Source organism: Anguilla rostrata, chromosome 5 (assembly GCF_018555375.3).
Source record: "Anguilla rostrata isolate EN2019 chromosome 5, ASM1855537v3, whole genome shotgun sequence".
NCBI lineage: Eukaryota > Metazoa > Chordata > Actinopteri > Anguilliformes > Anguillidae > Anguilla > Anguilla rostrata.
The window spans coordinates 22,501,738-22,522,324 of record NC_057937.1 but is presented as its reverse complement, the minus strand read 5'-3'; the positions used below and the strand labels follow the sequence as shown (position 1 = coordinate 22,522,324).

The 20,587-nt window shown below is 41.9% G+C and overlaps 1 protein-coding gene across 1 annotated transcript in view; it reads left to right on the top strand.

Annotated features, from left to right (window-relative positions):
• Nucleotides 1-19,544, top strand: part of LOC135254980 (WD repeat-containing protein 93-like) — a 78,703-nt gene extending 59,159 nt beyond the window's left edge. The window contains exon 10 of the mRNA XM_064335634.1: nt 14,447-19,544. The gene's annotated coding sequence lies outside the window, so the exon portion shown is untranslated. The remainder of the gene's footprint in view (nt 1-14,446) is intronic.
• Nucleotides 19,545-20,587: the final 1,043 nt, after the last annotated feature.

Here is a 20,587-nt window from a genome sequence, read left to right as displayed (position 1 = left end):
TCCAGGGAAGAAAATGGAACAAAGAAAGTGAAACAATGGCAACCTCCGATTTATTGAAGGTTGCACGTTTCAAATTTACAATAAGCCAATAATGTAACAGTAAAGCTGTGGTAGGAGGCGTGGTTAAATGAGTCCCTTGTAGGTGGACATACGCTTTGTAGTTCTGTGTCTTTTGTAGTCCATGGTACCTATAACATTTAAGGTACATCAGCCAATAAAAGCATCGGATGCACTTTTTAGCATCCTTGTGTCTCCTTCACTGTTAGCTCATTGGGTACTGCGTCTGCCTGTGTTACCTTTCGATGATAGATGTGTGAGGTTCCAGCGCCCCTCAAGCTCATGAAAACCACTCCCTCATTACACTGCCTTGCTGCGTATCTAAAAATAAAACATTTAAACTATTGCTTTTGCATCTGTATAATCTTTGCGGGAAACTCATTTCTATTCTGAAATACAAATAAAATACACCAACACTTTACACAGTTCCGCTTTTGGCATTTTAATCTAGTGGTCTAGATTGCTAAACTCAGACATTCAGAGCTACTGCAACCAAAGTTTGAGTTTAAGACAGAAATGCTTTGTTTTTGTTTCATTAGTAGCCTAGACGATACAGGACAACTATGCCGAATACGGAGTTTTGCAGCCCCACCATTGTCGCTCTGGTCGTTCATTTAACAAGAATCCCCTCCCTGCAGTTTCATCTGCAACTACACCCCCCACCCATGACATAATGGACAATATTGTCTATCTGGGCATTCATAAAAATATCATTTCGCCACAATAGCTCTAAGATATGCCAATACAGCAGTGAAAACGCTGAATAAACAAGAATATGTTTTCAAAAATGATACCATGTCATTTTACAGTCAATATCTTGGACTAAATATTGAATGAATATACAACCTTACCATTGGTTTACATGTAGAGATGTCTCTATTTAAGACTGAGTGGTCATATATTGTCTTGGACAATCCGTTTGTGAAATATACGTGCATTTAATTTGTGACGTCTGGGTACCATCCAGAATAGACGTGCATAATATGACACGTGTTGTTTACGGCGTTGTCGCCCTTTTTAGTACAGTCTGGCTTGATTGACGATTAATTTATTCAGTAGGTGAGAGTATAAGCTTTCTAACACTGTATAACATGTCTAATTTTGCTTTTGGAATAGCGTTTTATAAGTCAGCGTAACTGAAAGTTTTCTCATCATCGCATTCACTTACACATTCACTCTGTGGTAGCAGGAAAAGACGCTGCACCTGAGGAAACGTTGTCCACAATTTTTCGTAATTTCTTGGAAACTATTATTATTGTGGACATCTGGGCATAGCTAAGCCATATGTTTGCTGATAGACCTCGCTGACATCATTTTCTGGAGTAAAACAGAAGCGGATAGAACTGTATAATTGATTTACTGTCTCTGTCTCTATCTACTAAACACAGATAAGATTTCATCATTGCTAAGTAAGTATTACTGCTCAAAATATTTCTGTTATATACGTTATTTTTGAAATTGAGTGTCTTTAAATAGGTTAGTGTAATTTTATGATGAGAATATTTCATACTGTAATGTAAGCGTTTGTTGGTAGTTTAGTAGTTTTTGTGAGCATGCAACAGTGATGACGTGAGAGTTGGAACATTGCCAAAATGTGGTGGACGGTTGAAAATTGTTTTTATGTCGTCCCATCCCCATACAAGAAAACACAGGAGAGAACAGAGTATAGAAATTCATACAAGAGTTAATTATTACACATTTAGGTACTGTACCGCATTGTGTGACAAATTTTTTTATCTGATATCAATGTTTCATCTTAAACCTTCGTAAGGGGCTAATTTATATGATTTATAATGGGAAAAAAGCATTTTATTCATTTTTGGAGAGATTTCCCGATATGTTTGTGGATCCCTAGCTATTTTAGACCACTGTACTGATGGAGAGCTTGTAATTCCCACTTGAAAATGATGCAACACTGAGTTTCTTCAGTCAAACAGTTGATTTGTAATATTATGTAGTGATTTACAGCAATACATAATTTAGACATCTTGGATAGATTTGGAGACACTGGGTACACTGCTTACTTTTTGATTCATAGATCTTTAGTAGTTCTGCGTATCTACCCTTTGATTTGACGCACTTGTGGTCAAGGAATTTTTGATCCTGCTGTATATCTGCAATCTCTCAGTATTTCATTGCAAACTAAAAAAGAACAAATAGATTTTTGATTTTTTGCCTAGACAATTGCTTTTGTGCCACTTTAGTTTATATTCATAATTTAGGAAGAAATAATCTAAGTTAGTATTGTAAATGGTACAAATGTCTTGCTTCATTTAAGCCATTTTTCAAGTTTCAGGATTGGTCAGATTTGGCATGTGTGCTAAGGGGTTAACTGAGTTTTACGTCAGCTACCTTGCTAACGACACGACTGACTTCATAACATTAATACTGCAGACAGCTGTGAAATTAATAACCCCTAAAATAATGAAATACACCTTGCTTTAGAAAGTTCCACTTTCTGCATTTTCACCAAGTTTAACGTTACCTACCCAGCTAACGACTCATCGGATGCACACGCAATATGACATAAATACAAGTGCACTTGTTTAAAACTGCTAAATTTTTCTATTCCTATATCTCCTTCACTGTTAGCTCACTGGGTAGCGTGGCTGCCTCCGACACTTTTCGATGACTGACAGGTGAGGTTCGACCCCCCCTTGGACTTATGAAAACCTTTCACTCATTACACTGCCTTGCTGGGTAACTCAAAATAAAACATTAACATTTTTGCTTTTGTATCTGTATAATCTCTGCGGGAAACATTATTTCTGAGATACAAAAAAAAATACACCCACACTATACAGTTCTGCTTTCGCCGTTTTATCCCAGTTTAACATTAGCTACCTTGCTTTCAGACCGACTGTATTAGTAGTGCTAACTGCTGTGAAATTAATGAGCACTAAAATCAGCGTTGCACTTCAGTCTGGTAGGTAACGTCACTGGTCGTATAGAAACTGGTGCAATTTAATGACTTCTTCACTGCAGGTATGTTGCAGGGGTTCTGGTGTAACCACAAAAAGAAGACAAATGTTAGAAAGTGGCTGCACGCAATGTTATTCAGAAGAACGCCTGGACTAACTCATTCAGTTGCACACGTCATATATATGCAATTTCATTGCATGCAACGTCTACAATTTCATTAAGCAAATCCAACAATTGTATTTATTTGCTAAATCCAACAATTTCTTTCTTCAGTCTGCTTCATAATACTGCATACAACCACTAGCTAACATTTTGTGTGTGTGCGTGTGTATGTACTACATTTCATTACATTACATTACAGGCATTTAGCAGACGCTCTTATCCAGAGCGACTTACACAACTTTTACATAGCATTTTACATTGTATCCATTTATACAGCTGGATATATACTGAAGCAATTTCGGTTAAGTACCTTGCTTAAGGGTACAACGGCAGTGTCCTACCCGGGAATCGAACCAGCGACCTTTCGGTTACAAGTCTAGTTCCCTACCCACTGTGCTACACTCCGTCCATATATATATATGTAGGCTACTGTTGGGTAGAGCTACTACCTTAACTAGCCTAGTTTTTCCATTACCATTTCTGTACTTTCTGTTTCTAAAATCAAGTCGCTACAATTGTACGCTAGCTGTATTGGCATACAAGTATAGTTGTTGGACCGGCATCATTTATTGACTATGAGAATCCCAGTTTACATTTAAAACCCCATTATCCATTAGATATTGACAGCAAACCTAAAATGGACCATATTGTGTCACCAACACAATTTCCTTGTGCCAATTGCACTGTGATATTTCAGTTTTTGTTTTTAATAAATTAGCAAACATTTCTAAAAACCTGTTTTCACTTTGTCATTATGGGGTATTGTGTGTACGCCAGTGTAGTTCTTCCACACCAAACTCGGCAAACCATTTCTTTATGGACCCTGCTTTGTGCACTGGGTCATTGTCATGTTGAAACAGGAAAGGGCCTTCCCCAAACTGTTACCACAAATTCGGAAGCACACAATTCTCTTGAATGTCAGTGTTCACTGTAGTATTAAGGTTTCCCTCCACTGAACTAAGGGGCTGAAAAACAGCCCCAGACCATTATCCCTCCTTCTCAAAACTTTACAGCTGGCACTATGCATTCGGGGAGGTAGTGTTCTGGCATTTGCCAAATGCAGATTCGGACTGCCAGATAGTGAAGCATGATTCCACTGCTCCAGATTCCAATGGCAATGTACTTTCCACCACCCCAGCCAACGCTTGGCAGTGCGCCTTATGATCTTAGGCTTGTGTGCAGCTGCTCAGCCATGGAAACCCATTTCATGAAGCTCCTGAAGAACCAATTTTGTGCCGATGTTGCTTCCAGAGGCAGTCTGGAACCCCGTAGTGAGTGCTGCAAGTGAGGACAGACTATATTTACACACTACACACTTCAGCATTTTGCAGTCCCGTTCTGTGAGCTTGTGTGGATGAATTTAACAGTCTTTTCTTTCATGAAAAATTACAAAGAAAACTTGTTTTGAGTGTATATCTTTATGTCTAGTCCCTTATCTTAGTATACGATCTGCCCAAATATATAGTATATATATAACCTCCCATTTTTACTTAGTTCCCTTGAGAAATATTTATTGTTGTTCCTTATCTTTCGAAGAACTATACGTTTTTCTGTCTGTCTAGAAGGTATAAAGCTTGTTGAATAAACTGTATTCTTTAGAGAAATGCAGATTCTATATTTCTCTCCATGATATCATGTATTAAAGCTTCTCAACCTCAATTGAAGTCCCCGTGTAGAACTGAGTTATTCCTCGACATAGTGTGTGGCCTACTGCTTCACGGCCGAGCTGTTGTTGCTCCTTGAGGTTTCCACTTCACAATAGCAGCACTTACAGTTGACCAGGGCAGAAATCTGACAAACTGGCTTGTTGGAACTGCCAGTGTTGTCTATGGAGATTGCATGGCTGTATGCTTGATTTTATGCACCTGTTAGCAATGGGTGTGGCTGAAGTAGCCGAACCCACAAATAGGAAGGGGCGTCAACATACTTTTGGCCATTTAGTGTATATTCATAATATCACTTATGAGTCGGATAAATTATGCTGGATTTTTATTACCATTACTGTAAATTACTGTACATCAAACTTACAAGTAGCCTACTGTTGTAACCTCTGTAAAATGACATGAGGACAATGTAGTGACCTGTGACTTAAGTTATGTTATATACAGCATTGCAAAAGGAGGGATTTATCTCATTGACAACAAACCATTTAATTTTGAAGAAGAATAGGCTCTTACATGAAATAAATGAAAAGTAAATATACAGCATTGCAAAAGGAGGGATTTATCTCATTGACAACAAGCCATTTAATTTTGAAGAAGAATAGGCTCTTATATGAAATAGAAGAAAAGTAAATAAATTTGGCCATAGCCTATTTATTCAAACAAGAACACAAAACCAAGCAGCAAAAGCAAATAGCCTACTATACAGACCGATCTGGTGTGTGCTTATTATAAATGAATGTGACCAGGTGGCTCTTTCTTTTCCGTTAATTTGGTAGAGGACTGAATTGAACATGTACAATCCTGAAATGGCTACTGTTGCAGCAGTGTACAAAACATTATTGACCGTGTTACATGTATGACAGGTTACATTTATACCAACCCTCCACTATATCCTAAGTGAAACTAACATGGATGATAGACTGCCCAAAACTTTCTGACTATTGTTAAGTTTCATAATCTCACCACAAAGTTCTGTGAATAACTGTTTATAAATGTAAAATTCACTCAACTACACACAAAAATGTTATGGCTCACAAGAATAGCCTGTCCCTATTTACAGCTTGTCACTAAAATGTATATAAGAGCAGCAGTAATTTCACGACAAGCCATTATTCTAGTTTGTTTGCAAATCCCACAGTTGAAGTGTTAACAGTCAGATATGGATTTGATTGCTCACAATCTTAAAACTGCTTTTCCAGCAACATCTATTGTAAAACGGCGATATAAAAATAAAAACGGCATCAAAACAGATATTAAATATAAGATGGAGGTGAGTGGGTGAGGTTCAGGATGGAGGAGACCTTGATTTGTAAACACCGGACCACGGCAAATCACAAAATCATGCATTGTATGCCTTTAAACTACAGCAAATATGATGCCCTCGAGAAAGTATTGTTCATTAAAGATACTTAGAAAAGGTACTTTAAACTGTTTCAAAAATGCTAGCAGCACAAGCAATGTTAACAATAATATAAATTAATGCAACTTAAAAACGAATTGTTAACAAAATGTTCACAAATATTTTATTTACAGTAATGTGCAAATATTGTTAAGCCTGTTTCTAAAGGCTTACTTTGCTTATGGCAGTCCATCGATGTTGATGATGACGTTGCTCCAAATTAATTTGTTGGGGGTTTATTGCGGTGTATTTCACCTGTGCATAGCTATATGGCTGTGCAGGCCAATGCGCAATCTGCAAGTCTTGCCACATGAGGGGCAGGGGTATACGGCACAGGAAAGGGGGGGCCCTGCAGCAGGTTGGTGCCTCTGTGCATGCTGCTGTATTCTCCTCTCAGTAGCCTGCTGAGTGAGTGATTCCCTGGTGGCAGGTGGAGCTCCAGGTGTAGCGATCAGCAGCCAGGGACTCTAGTGCAGGTGGTTTGATGTTGCACTTTCTTCAGGAGGATTTTTAGGTGAAACGCTTTTTCTGGCTCCCAGCAGACCTATGACCATCCAAGAGTTGGCCATACAGGATCTGTCTAGGAAGGCGGTGGGCAGGCATGCGGATCACATGCCCGACCCAACGCAGATGTCTTTGCGCAAGGAACACCGCAATGCTAGGTGTGTGGGTCTGGTCGTGGATTGCCACATAGGGCACCCTGTCTTCCCAGGACACACCCAGGATCCTTTGGAGGCAGCGGATGTGGAAGGCCTCTAGAGTTCGTATGTGCCTATGGTAGGGGGTCCAGGTTTCCGAACCATAAAGCAGTGTGGAGTGGCAAACTGCCGTGTACACAGCTGCTTTGGTGGAGATGGTTAGGTTCCTGTACTGGAAGACCCTGGACTTGAGCCTGCCGAAGGAAGCAGAGGTCAGACCAATACGAACCTGGGTGTCATCGTCGATGTTGCAAGAGGGGGACAGAATGCTACCGAGGTAGGTGAAATGTGGAACGATGGCAAGAGGATGACCATCAAGGGTGAAGGTAGGCACATGTGGTTGGGGGATGGACTCTTGCATGACTATCTGCATTTTCTTGATGTTGATCTGGAGACTAATGGCGCTGTATATGGAAGCAACTACATTTAGTGCACACTGTAGGGATTCTGGTGAGTGGGCGAGGAGAGCACAGTCATCAGCGTACTGTAGCTCCAGGATGTGTTGGGTGGTGGTTTTGGTGGTGGCTTGAATGTGCCGGATATTAAAAAGATTTCCATCAAGTCTGTACTGTATCTCTACCCCATCTGTGGGATCCGGGGATTTGTGAGAGAGAAGGGTGATTGTGGAGAGGAGCATGTTAAAAATAGTTGGGGCTAGAACGCACCCTTGCTTGACACCCACATCCACACTGAAGAATGGGGATTGTTGGCCACCGATGCTCACGCAGGCTTGCATCCCATCATGGAGCTGCCACAGGATTTTCCTGAACTTTGGTGGAACGCCCAGCTTCCCGAGTACTTCCCACAGCAGTTCCCGGTTCACTGTGTCGAAGGCCTTGGACAGATCAATGAACGCTAGGTACAGGTCTTTGCGGTGTTCTCTGCATTTTACCTGTACCTGTCTAGCAACAAAGATCATGTCCACAGTGCTTCGATCACGCCTAAAGCCATACTGGGATTTGGGCAGGATGTCTTCTGTTACATGGGTTGCTAGGCGGAGTAGTATGATCCGGAGTAGTATGATCCGTGCTAGCACCTTTCCGGCCACTGATAGGAGGGAAATACCTCTGCTGCTACTGCAGTCTGCTTTGTCACCCTTGCCCTTAAAAATTGTGATGATGTTAGCATCCTTCCAATCTTGCGGGATGACTTCAGATGACCAGATAGCAGCATACCTCTGAGAAAGGGGGGGCAGTCCAACAGGTTGACAGGGGGCAGGCATACGAGGTCAGAAAGTATGTCCGTTTGAGTTGGATTTGAGGTGTTCAGCAGGGTGTTGATGTGCTCAGCCCATCTGTCCAGGATCTGCTGTTTATCCTTATAGAGGATGGCACCATCTGCTGATCTGACCGGGGTTATGTTCTTCCGCTGTGGGCCATAGATAGACTTGATGGCGTCGTAAAAAAAGCATGGGAGTTGTTGGTGTCTGTGTGGTGTTGTATTTTGCTGGCTTTCTTGGTCCACCAGTCATTCTCCATGGCTCTGAGGGTGTGCTGGGTTTCGGCCCTGATAGTGTTGAAGCGAGCTTTCAGCGAGGTGGATTGGGGGTTTGAGAGGTGAGCTGCAAGGGCCTTGTGTTTTGCCTGAAGGAGGTTATTTATACCTGGTGCACTGGTGTTTCAGGGATCCTAGACAGCTGTTTTGCAATCTGTTCCCTGAGCTGGTTGATTGAGTGCGTGGACTTCAGTGCATCACAGTTGAACTTCCTGCATAGCGGTGTTTTCCTCAGTTGAGGGCAGATTTCCAGGTTTAGTTTGGCTCTGACTAAGCGATGGTCTGTCCAACAGTCGGCTTCACGCATGACCCTGGTGACTCGCACCTCCTTCCTGTCAGCTTGGCAGATAATGATGTAGTACAGGAGATGCCAGTGTTTAGAGTGGGGGTGTTGCCAGGAGGTCTTGAATTTGTTCTTAAGTTGGAACAAGGTGTTTGTAATGACCAGTTGATGCTCAGAGCAGAGAGTGAGGAGGCGGAGACCGTTGTCGTTAAGCTTGCCAACACCCTGCTGTCTGAGCACATACTTCCATAATCCACTGTCAGAGCCCACTCTTGAATTAAAATCACCAAGGAGAATAAGCTTGTCAGTGGATGCTGTTTTATTTATGGCGGAGTGCAGGGAGGTGTAGAAGAGTTCCTTGCACTCAGGTTCAGCATCCAGTGTTGGGGCGTGTGTGCTGATGAGGGTGGCATAGCGTTTATTTGTGAGGGGAATCCGTCAGGTCATCAGTCTTTCACTGATGCCAACTGGGGATTCTGGGATCTTCTGGAGTAGGCTTGTCCTCACAGCAAAACCTACACGATGGAGGCGGCGGGAGCCTTCCGGAAGCCCCTTCCAGAAGATAGTGTAGCCTTCTCCCGTCTCTGTTACAGAGTCCTCGACATGGAAGTGGGTTTTGCTGAGGGCTGCAATGTCATACCTCTTCAGCTCGTGCGCAACCAGCGCTGTTCTTCTTTGGGGGTGACAGGAATCATCACGCGCATCCAGAAGAGTTCGGACATTCCAGGTCGCAATTGTAAGTTTGATGTGGGTTTTCTTTTTTGTTAGTTTTTCGACCGCATGGGGGATGAATCGGCAGCTGCGGTAGGCTGCCCGGGTTAAAGAGGAACAGACCTTTTTTAGGTCACATTTTCTAGGCCGTTCCCTCTCAGAGTGAGCAGGGCGGGGCTGCTCAGTGAGGAGCTGCTAGAGAGGCACGCTGTTCCACAGCGATAAAAATAGCCTACTTATCAGACGGCGTTAATTTCGTCAACAAAAAATATTCGTTACGACCCCTTTTTCCATGATGAAAACAAAATATGTGACAAGAGCCAGAAAACCAGGCTTAAGTGCAGGAAAGTTGATTTTGAGTTTTTTATAGCGTATGCAAGCTATAGATGTATCATACATGGAGATTTGACAATTACTGAGGAAGTTGTGCTGTTTTGAAGTTAGACATTTATGCTGAATGGGCTGCCAGAAAACCAGAGATTTTCACTTCCAAAGATTGACAAGGGATTCCCACACTTTTGTGACATATTTCCTTAGCAACCATGTGTTTAAATAGATACCAGTTACACCAAATTACACATAATGCACTGTGGTGGTATATCCTACCTATTTGATGTTGAATGCATGGAATACAAATATTTAAACTGCTTAGAAATCAACTTTAATGTAGGTTGAAAGCAGAAGTTGGGATCCTCAATGCCTCTTGTTCACACCCACTCAGACTTTTAATTAATTTATTCAGCCTTAGTCACACCCCAACCTTGAATGACAATGATTCCTTTGACAAGCTGTCAATAGCTGCTGTCCTACTACTCACCAGTGAAAAGAATAGTACTTTACCTCATTCTGAAAGTAATTAAGCTACCACAAACTATTGGGAAATGTAGCCACTAGAGCTTAAATAGATACCTACAATTTTGTTGTAGCTGTGTGTCCGTAGCTTCTACTCATGCGTGCAGGATAGCATCCGTACGCGCTAAATAGGTTAACTAAAGTAGGCGAAACGCTAACATGTTAAGATGTTATCTTCTGTACAGATAGGATTTCTGTGAGTTCCCGAATGTTTGATGAATGGTGCTACTCGTTTCAGCAAGGCATCAAAACACCTAGCACACATTCGGAAATAAGAGAGTGGACCCATACCATAACTCAATCAAATTCATCTCCCTAGCTCTGTCTTGCTTTTTAAAATGGTGCAGTCACGCACTGTACAGCGTTTTTCCAAGGCCCCCTGAAACCGGGTTTGAATGCCAGCTAGTTTTACGATAGGTTCGCCGTCACTTGTTACCTAGCCAATATTAAAATCCAGCTGGTTTTTAGCTCAAAATGGTCTCATGGCATGCTTTTTATCCCGGTTAGCTAGCTAACTAACTACTGAATTATATTGAAAACAACGGTTACTAAAACGCAGTCGTTAACAAAGGTAGAGAAGAAAATGTGTCCCATAGCCATGAGTTAAATACGGAACGCCTATTCTACCGTCCAAAAGAGAGACGATTCAGTATTTTGCGTGATGGTTGGCAACCCTAAATGAAGCCAGTAACTAGAACCGTGATTCAACGTTGCCATCAATTGCGAAATTGGACACTGAAAAAGAGAGGGGACGTAACAGCAACTCAAAATCGAAAGAATAATGTTGCTGTTTTAACTGTTAGAATGCTGGATTTTGTAGCGCATTGATTTTAGAACTGTTAAAAGGCCAAGGTATCCCTTTACTTCATTTACTTTTACCATGTCAATCCATTCGTTCTAGTCACTGGCACTATCTAAATTCAGCTCGGTAATTTGGTGGAGAGCATTAGCCACGTTACCAGTGTTGTCACACATGATAGAATCTCCCGCGACACTCGTAAAAAAGTAGACTGTTGTAAACAACACAAGGTATTTCCTGACTACTTATGCAGGAATGTCATGCGGAATGGTCATTAATATGGATGTCCTGCCCATTGTCCTGCCCCTTCGCAACAAGCAGACAGAGAGAGAGATAAAGAGAAAGAGAGTTTAATTATTTAACTTTTTCTCATGTTTACCGATCAAATACGAGTTTGATATTAAGGTATTAGAAAGTATACATGTTTAAGAAGTCATTTCTGCAAAAAACGGAATTTTGGTGAAAAAAGTGTTTTCAACTAAAACGCGATTTCTGGAGAATCACCTTGTGCGACTTAAGCCTGGGTTCAGTGGCTCCTGTCACATATAATGAAATAACAATTCACTTTTGTAAACAAAAACATGACGAAATTAATACCACTGTCAGAATAGGCCTTAGGGTTTAAAGTGAACAACTAATTTATAAAATAAATGTTTTACAATAAAGAATGAATGGAAATAGATTCATTAAAACTCATCAATTAGCATGCTCAATCAAGCTACATCATATGGTAACAGCTAGCTAGCAGAAGGTGTTAACAAGGTATAAACTGTGTACTTTGCATTAGGCTACTATCTGCCAGTTAACTGAAATATCATAAAAAATGCTATCAAGAAAAAATTGTTCCTTCTAGTTTTATACCATACAATTAGCACCAATTTTGGTCATTGTTGTCGTTACGTTATTTAATAAAACTGCATGAAACCATAAGTCTATCAAATTAATCTCCCATTGCACTGTCTTGCTTTTTAAATGGTGTGGTCGCGCAGTGTCAACATAACGTCTTTCTAAGATCCTCTGAAACGGGTTTTGAATGCCAGCTAGCTTTATAATAGGTTCGCCGTCACTTGTCACCTAGCCAATATTAAAATTCTTGGTTTTATGTCAGAATGGTCTCACGGCATGCTTGTTATCCCGGCTATTTAGCTAGCTAACTATTGAATTGTATTCAAAGCAGCTGTTACTATAAACACAATCGTTCACAAGCATACGGATGAAAATGCGTCCGTAGCCATGAGTTAAATGCGTAACGCCTATTCTACTGTCCAAATAAGGGACGATTCCGATTTGTAAAGCTAGCAACAGTAACTAAAAATTTGATTCAACGTTGCCATCAATTGTGAAATTGGACATTGAAAACGGGAGGGGATGTAACAACAATTCAAAGCGAAAGTTGCTGTTTAAACTGCTTTAGAATGTTGGATTTTGTAGCACATTGACTTTAGAACTGTTAAAAGGCCAAGGTGTCCCTTTACTGAGAAATAATGCCCACCCTTGGAACAATCAGAATCGAGTATTCAGCCAAGCCGTTGTATAATGAAATTGGATCTCCTTGTTGCCGGCCTCGGAACTAAATTGCGCACGGCCTGTCAATCTTTTTTTTTTGCACTCAGACACTAGTGGTTCCGTTTATAAACAAACATAATATTATGTTAATCACGCTGTCACTTTTTAATTTGCCAGTAGGCTACGTCTCATAATGACAAATGCCGGTCAGTCAGTTCACATAAAATCAAACCGGTTTAAGCTCGTACACCGGACCGGACCGGCAAAACTGGAAACCGACCCAACCCTAATTCACTCCAGTAACATAATCAAAACTTACCTGAAAGCGTGTAGTCTTTTGGCTCAGACAGTGCGGTAATGTTGGCAGTAATGTGAGCTGCACACCTGATAGGAGAATGCACTGTGCATGCAGAGAGTTGTAATTTTACTGAATTCCTATTTAAGGGGATGCTGGCAAATTATCAGTACATGTGATGGAAGAGTGCGCTGCTGAATGCAGTGCATGGCTACAATTCAATTAAATGGGCATATGTGGTGTGAGGATGGCTGGTTTAAGCAGCCACACCTGCCCTGGGTCAAGCTAATTAGACCTGGCCAATCGGATAATTGGTTAAGAATTAGATAATTGGCCAGGCTAATTGGACCCGGGAACAGGGGTGGCTGCACATGTGCGTAGTGAGGTAATCAGTGCGCACAGGTTAAATCTGCCATCCCCACACACAAGGGAGAGCTTTTGTCATGACTGTTTTTACATCTGCTCAGTTGGCTGGAACATCTTGCCACCCTCGTAAATAAACCTGGACTGTTTGAACATCATCTCCCTGTGTCTCTGTGCTGGAGGGCCCCTTGGAAAGCCACTTCGGTGGCCTGTGGCAGGCTTTTTTGCCACAGCATACTTTTAACCAAAACATGCCATAAGACCTAGTATTTCTTTTTAATGTGTATCCCCCCCCAAATAAGTTCACTATGAAAATGTAAGATTTTTATATTGAAATTATGCAAAATTCCCAAAATTCCAGAGTTTAACTTGCCTTCCAATATTTCCAGAAATTTATCAGAAATTTTCTGAGCCTTTGCAACCCTACACTCGACTATTACACTTTTTAACCTACAAGTGGGGCAAAATAGTTTGTAGTTTTTTTTTTCATCTTAAATTTGTCTTATCTCAGTGATGTAATCTGCCCAGTTTAAAAAGACTATTCCACTGCCCCCCCCCCCCTCCCCCCATCAGCTGGTTTCACAGTTATCTCATTGTTTTTGGCTATCGGGTGGAGAGTCTCCCATTCAGTCTTCATGATGGTGTGTTGGACAGCAGAATGTGGGGTCTAAAACAGGGCCTCAACATTATATTTAACCAATTTTAATTAGTGCACTGGTCACCTTAAGACAGAATCTTATTTTGGATTTGAAGCATGGATTGGGTTTAGGCACATCAACATGAAAAGTGAAGCTAATTATGTCTTATCAAGAGGTATCTCAATTTGATATTACAGAAGAATGTAAATAGTTATATCTTTGTTTGAAAGGTAATGATAATGGTCACTGGACCGAAATGGTTTTTAGTTTTTTTTAGCAATATTTTTATGCACTTGAGCACATTTTTTTTTGGGGGGGTGGGGGGGGGCAATACCCCTCTCCAGGGGCACCTGTGGGGGGGAGGAGGTTGTTAGGATAACCCCCAAGGATAATTACAAGGGCTCTGACTGACAGTGGCCCTCAAAAAATATTAGAACATTGGATTTTCTGCAGTGGCCCGAGCCCCTGTCACATACACAGTGTATGGGTTCAGCTTTATCCAGTTTGGCTGATATAGCAGTGCTAAGCAAAATCTCACATGGTTTGTCTTATCACTGTGCATATGATATGCAACCCTTCTCTTTCCATCCCTCTGCAACACAGGTTAATGAGAGAATATCCGCCTGCCTGGCTGACATCTCAATGTGGATGGCCAGGCATCACCTGAATCTCAACCTTGACAAGACAAAGCTGCTCTTCTTCCCTCACAAGACCTCCCTGGTACAAGAGCTCTCCATCACTGTTGATGGTACTACAGAGGCCAACTCTCACTCTGCTAAGAACCTGAGGGTAGTTCTGGATGACCAGATGGACTTCAAGGAGCACATCATGTCAACTTCACAGACCTGCAGATTCCACCTGTACAACATCAGGAGGATTTGACCATACCTGACCATGTACTCCACCCAGCTGCTCGTCGAGGCACAGTAAAGCCTGATTTATACTTCGTTGCACGACCCTTGCAACAAGTGTCGCATGACAAATATGATGTATTTTCAATGGAAAAAAGTGTTGCACCTCTAGAATTTATGTTGCAGAATGTCATACTTTGTCGCACTGCGCAGATTGGACAGCCAGTGGAACACTGAAATTTATTGTCATGGATAAGTGTCATTTCACCGAGCGCTGCCATATTTTCAGAAATGTAATGTTAAACTCAAACAATCTGTAAAGAGTTTGGCGTATTGTTACCATAGAGACAACAGAACTCTCATCAGAGACCTTCGCAGCAGTATAAATGCAAAAACGTTGTGCGACACTTACGTTTTTGTCGCACGACACTTGTTGAAATTACATTACATTACATTACAGGCATTTGGCAGACGCTCTTATCCAGAGCGACGTACAACAAAGTGTATAACCATAACCAGGAACAAGTATGACGAAACCCCTAGAGAGAAGTACCGGTCCAAGTGCAGGGAACAACCGCATAGTTGAACTTGGACCCTGAAGGTTAAACTGATTAACACTAACAACGAGAACGGCAACAACGCAGTCTATGGAAAAAATACAAGTAGTAGTTAAGACAGTTAATGCACCTAAGTCACCTACGAAACAGCTGCCTAGTTACAACCCTAAGCTTACAGTCATTTGCAGGGGGGTAGGGAGGGATGGGGAGAGGTGCAGCCTGAAGAGGTGAGTCTTCAGTCGTCGTTTGAAATGGGTCAGTGTCTCAGCTGTTCTGACCTCCACAGGGAGGTCATTCCACCATCGTGGGGCCAGAACAGACAGGAGACGTGTTCTGGAAGTGCAGGCGCGAAGAGGGGGAGGTGCTAGGCGTCCTGAGGTAGCAGAACGGAGGGATCTGGCTGGCATGTAGGGTTTGAATATCTGGTGGAGATATGCTGGGGCTGATCCCTTGACTGCCTGGTATGCTACGACCAATGTTTTAAATTTGATGCGAGCTATAACAGGCAGCCAGTGGAGGGTAGTGAGCAGGGGAGTGACGTGGGGTGTCTGGGGAGGTTGAAGACCAGATGAGCCGCAGAGTTGCAGGGGTCTGGTGGCAGATGCCGGTAGTCCAGCCAGAAGAGAGTTGCAGTAGTCCAGGCGGGATAGAACCATTGCTTGGACCAGGAGCTGGGTTGAGTAGGTGGAAATGATTGTGCGCCGAAGAATAAATCAGGCTTAATCTCCCATCTAAACTACTGCAACTCCCTTCTTGCAAGCCTACCTGTCTGGGCCGTACAGCCACTACAACTGATTCAGAACGCTGCTGCCAGACTTGTCTTTCCCCTGCTGAGCGACTAGCACTCCCTGCCATCTTAGTGAATGGTTCTCACTCATCCCAACCATGGAGCTTCTCCACACTAGCTCCCCAGTGGTGGAACGTACTCCCCATTCCACTAGCAACCACTATGTCCATGCCCATTTTCTGCCATGGTATGAAAACGCATCTCTTCAGTCTATACCTGGATTAACTCTATCACTCCTCTAGAGGGTACTCCCAATCTAGGATCACTCTAATCACATGTATCATTCTATCGTGATCCTCTAGCACTTTCATACTACATTTGTAAGTTCATTCAGCATTTATATTGCACTTGGGTCATTATGCTTGTGTTGTAGGTCTATCATATATTGTTATTATGCCTCATTCTAGCTTGACTTGTCATAACTTTCTGACCTGATACTTACTGTGTGAACTGGACTTGATGTTCATGACTATCAAGTCCAGTGTGAGTGTTTTGTAGTTGTTCCAATGACCTTTGGTATGCACTTATTGCTTATTATACATTGCTTTGGATAAAAGTCTATCTCAGCGTGCATTGGGCAAGAGGCAGGATTACACCCTGAACAGGTCACGGGGCACACCATCCCCTCATCATTCACTGCATGTCATAGCCAACTGCATGTCTTTGGAAGAAACTGGAGTACCCAGATGGACATGGGAGAACACACAAGGCCGGGATTTGAACCCGGGAACTTCTTGCTATAAGGTGTACCCACTACACCACTACAGTACTACCCACTGCACCACCATGCCACCCAACCTAATGAATGTCATGTAATGATATAGGTAGACAGTAGAGGAAGAAGGGAAGTGACATGGTGAATTTAGGAGGTTGTCGATAAGATGAATAGCAGCATTCTGGATAGGCTACAAGGAAAAGGCAAGGAGGCCAGTAAGGAGGGAGTTGAAGTAGCAGATGGTCATTGCCTGGACCAAGAGATAGGCTGACTTGGTGGTGAGGAATGGGCAGATTCACTGTGTCCTAAATATATAACTTAAATGTTAAATCTGGTTTTCAAAAATAAACATTTCATTAAAAAAATAAAAATGTACCTTATATCTTTGTTTCAGAAACTAACACTGAAAAGTGCTAGTTCTAATGGATCAAGCTTGTTGTTATAGTCAAGCTAGCCCACAATATTAGCGTCAGGCAGTTTAGCTGGCTAGCTTACTAACCATCCATCAAATCAAGCATCCAGCTTGTTAATTGGCTTGGCTGGCTGTCAATATTCAACATCAACATTAAAAATGAGCTAAGGACCCCAGCAATTAAGAAAACAGTTGCTAATAAGCCCAAAACATATCCCAAGCATGTCATGCTGATCTTAGTTAGCTAGCTAATTGTGAATGTGGAGTATATATCAGTATGCTTTGAGTTCCCGAGATAAATACAGTATAGACGCTTTCATCGGACGCACGCGCGTTGCCAAGGTTATGCACTTGGCCCTAAATTAACTTCCGGTCTGTGTTTGTTTATTATTGGGTTTGTGTTTACTGGTTAATATGGCACCGATTACAAACGGAGTGAAAGTTAACCTGATGAGCAGACTGACATTGGGCTCAGGTTGTTGTGCTGTGGGGTGCAACCTGGAACAAATGCCATTTCGAAAATTTGTAAAAATGCATTATTTAACTTTGTAACCCCACTAGGGAATTGTGAAACGAATTGCTTGAATCCCTGCTATATTATTATAGCTGGTGCTTGCCCATTGTTACTTCGTATTTTTGAGAAATAACTGGACATCATTACCTGTTAAAATGTAAGTCCTGTAAAATTACACATAATAAACTGTTCAAATAAATAAACCAACTTCATACATACACATTTAGTAATACTAATACAGCCTTATTTACTATATCAACTTTAAGACAAGCAACACGCTCGTAATTATCTCATCGTGACCCATTAAAGCCAATGGCGCAGACGCTGATTCATACTTTCAAACTGCTTTCCCAACGGCTATTTTGCGTCCTGCCACTTGAGTTACAACAGTGAATGTGTACGGATTCCTAGACGTGCTGATAGCGACCACCCTTTCTCATATTAACCTCAAATACGCAAGACAGGACACTTATACAGTATGCTAGCAAATTTATGTTAAGTACAATTCATAGGGTTGTGGATACACATCCCCTTAGCAGCCAAAAGCTAGCGCTGGACCACCTCTGACTTATTTGCTGGCACAGAAAAAAAATTGGGAAAGTGTTGAAAAAATAACCACGGGAGGATAACAAGGACATTTTTTCCTACTTAACTAGGTACAGGTTGTTACCGATATTTCACCTATTTCATATATAGTTGCAAATCAGTTAACGTTTTCCTGTCTGTCGAACAAAGATGGTCGAATAGGTGTAGCACTGACTTTGTTTCAGGTAACAAACTCATGATAAGCGATAGCTAATAGCTAGCTGACCAGTAACAAGCCTTCAATAGTTATGAACAATTAGCTAACTAAATTGATTGTAGCTAGCTAGCTAAACATAGCTAACAGTGTATAAATTATACACAGAAACGTCAGATCAATGCTAGTAGTAGTTGATACACTATAGCTACGTTTTGAACTAACGTTATGATACCTGTTTCCAATGACTTGACAATGTTACATTTCCTGATCATTTTTTGTTGTGGTAACCTAGCAAGATGACCCAAACTATTAGAGCCACGATGTTTTTCCATCAATGCATGCTATACAAATAAATACCTATAGTAATTGCATTGGCTACACATTTTACCCAGCACTAGCCCCATTTTGTGTCTCATGTAATCATCATTTTTAAGCAATGTAATAGAAAGAGTGCACTTTTTACACAAGAATGTGCATGTAACCAGAATAGTTATGGATTATGCAAGGAATGTATGATGCTCCGCAAGGTGCAATACTGTCAACAGTTATCTGTTTCTGTCGCTTGTTTTTCTGGTAGTGTAACGTTATCGCATTTGAGTTTGGCCAAGTAACGGTTCTTTTCTTCAACTGGTAAGCCCAAATAATACTGGTTAGACATAGTTTTAACTAGCTAGTTAACGTAATTTACTTGTTATTTATTTTGCTTGTTATCAGAAATAGTCTAGAGGGACTCTGTTGTTATTGATTGTTTGCGGAAGTCTGCCGGAAGTTAAGTTAGGGCCAGAACAACGCACATGCGCAGTAACGTTTGTTTATGTTGTTACCGTTGAAAGCGTCTATATATATACTGAACAAAAATATAAACGCAACACTTTTATTTTTGCAGCCATTTTTATTGTGTTTAAATAATACCTCAAAGATTTTTTCTATGTGCACAAAGATCTTATTTCTCTCAAATTTTGCCCACAAATTTGTTTAAATCACTGTTAACTAGCATTCCTCCTTTGTCAAGATAATCTATCTCCTGCACAGGTGTGGCATATCAAGATGCTGATATGCTAAAAGCCACGATCACTACACAGGTGTTCCTTATGATGAGGTCAATAAAAGGCTACCCCAAAAATGTTTTTTTGTTGTTCAACACCATGTCACAGTGCCTCAAGAGTTAAGAGATCATGCAATTAGCATGCTGTCTGCAGGAATGTCCTGTAGAGCTGTTGCCAAAGTAATGGGTGTTCATTTCTCCACCGTAAGCCGCCTCCAGCGTCATTTTAGAGATTTTGAAAGTTTGTCAAACAGGCGTCACAACCACAGACCACGTGTAACTACGCCAGCCCAGGACCGCCACGCCCGACTTCTTCACCTGCGAGATTGTCTGAGGCCAGCCACACGGACAGCTGATGAAAGAGTTGGTTTACACAACCATACAATTTCTGCACAAACTGTCAGAAATCGTCTCAGGAAAGCTCATCTGCGTGCCTGACGTCCTCACCAGGGTCTTTGTCTGCAGTTCGGCATCACAATCGACATGAGTGGGTAAGAACTCACCTTCAATGGCCACTGGCACGCTGGAGAACGGTCCTGTTCACTGATGAGTCACGGCTTCAGCTGTACAGGGCAGATGGCAGGCAGTGTGTATGGTGTCGGGTGAACAGAGTGGCCCATGGTGGTGGTGGGGTGTTGGTATGGGCAGGCATATCTTATGGGCAGAGCGCTCGAGTGCATTTTATCCATGGCAATTTGAATGCACAGAGATATTGTGATGAGATCCTGAGGCCCATTGCTGTGCCATTCATCCACTGCCATCACCTCATGTTTCAGCATAACCATGCACGGCCCCATGTTACAAGGATCTGTACACAATTCCTCGAAGCTGAAAATGTCCCAGTTCTTCCATGGCCTGCATACTCACCAGACATGTCACCCATTGAGCATGTTTGGGATGCGCTGGACCGGCGCATACGACAGCGTGTTCCAGTTCCCACCAATATCCAACAATATTATAGCGATTAAAGAGAAGTGGGACAATATTCCACAGGCTACATCAACAATTTGATCAATTTAATGCGAGGAGGGAGTGTAGCACAGTGGGTAAGGAACTGGACTTGTAACCGAAAGGACGCAGGTTCAATTCCCGGGTAGGACACTACCGTTGTACCCTTGAGC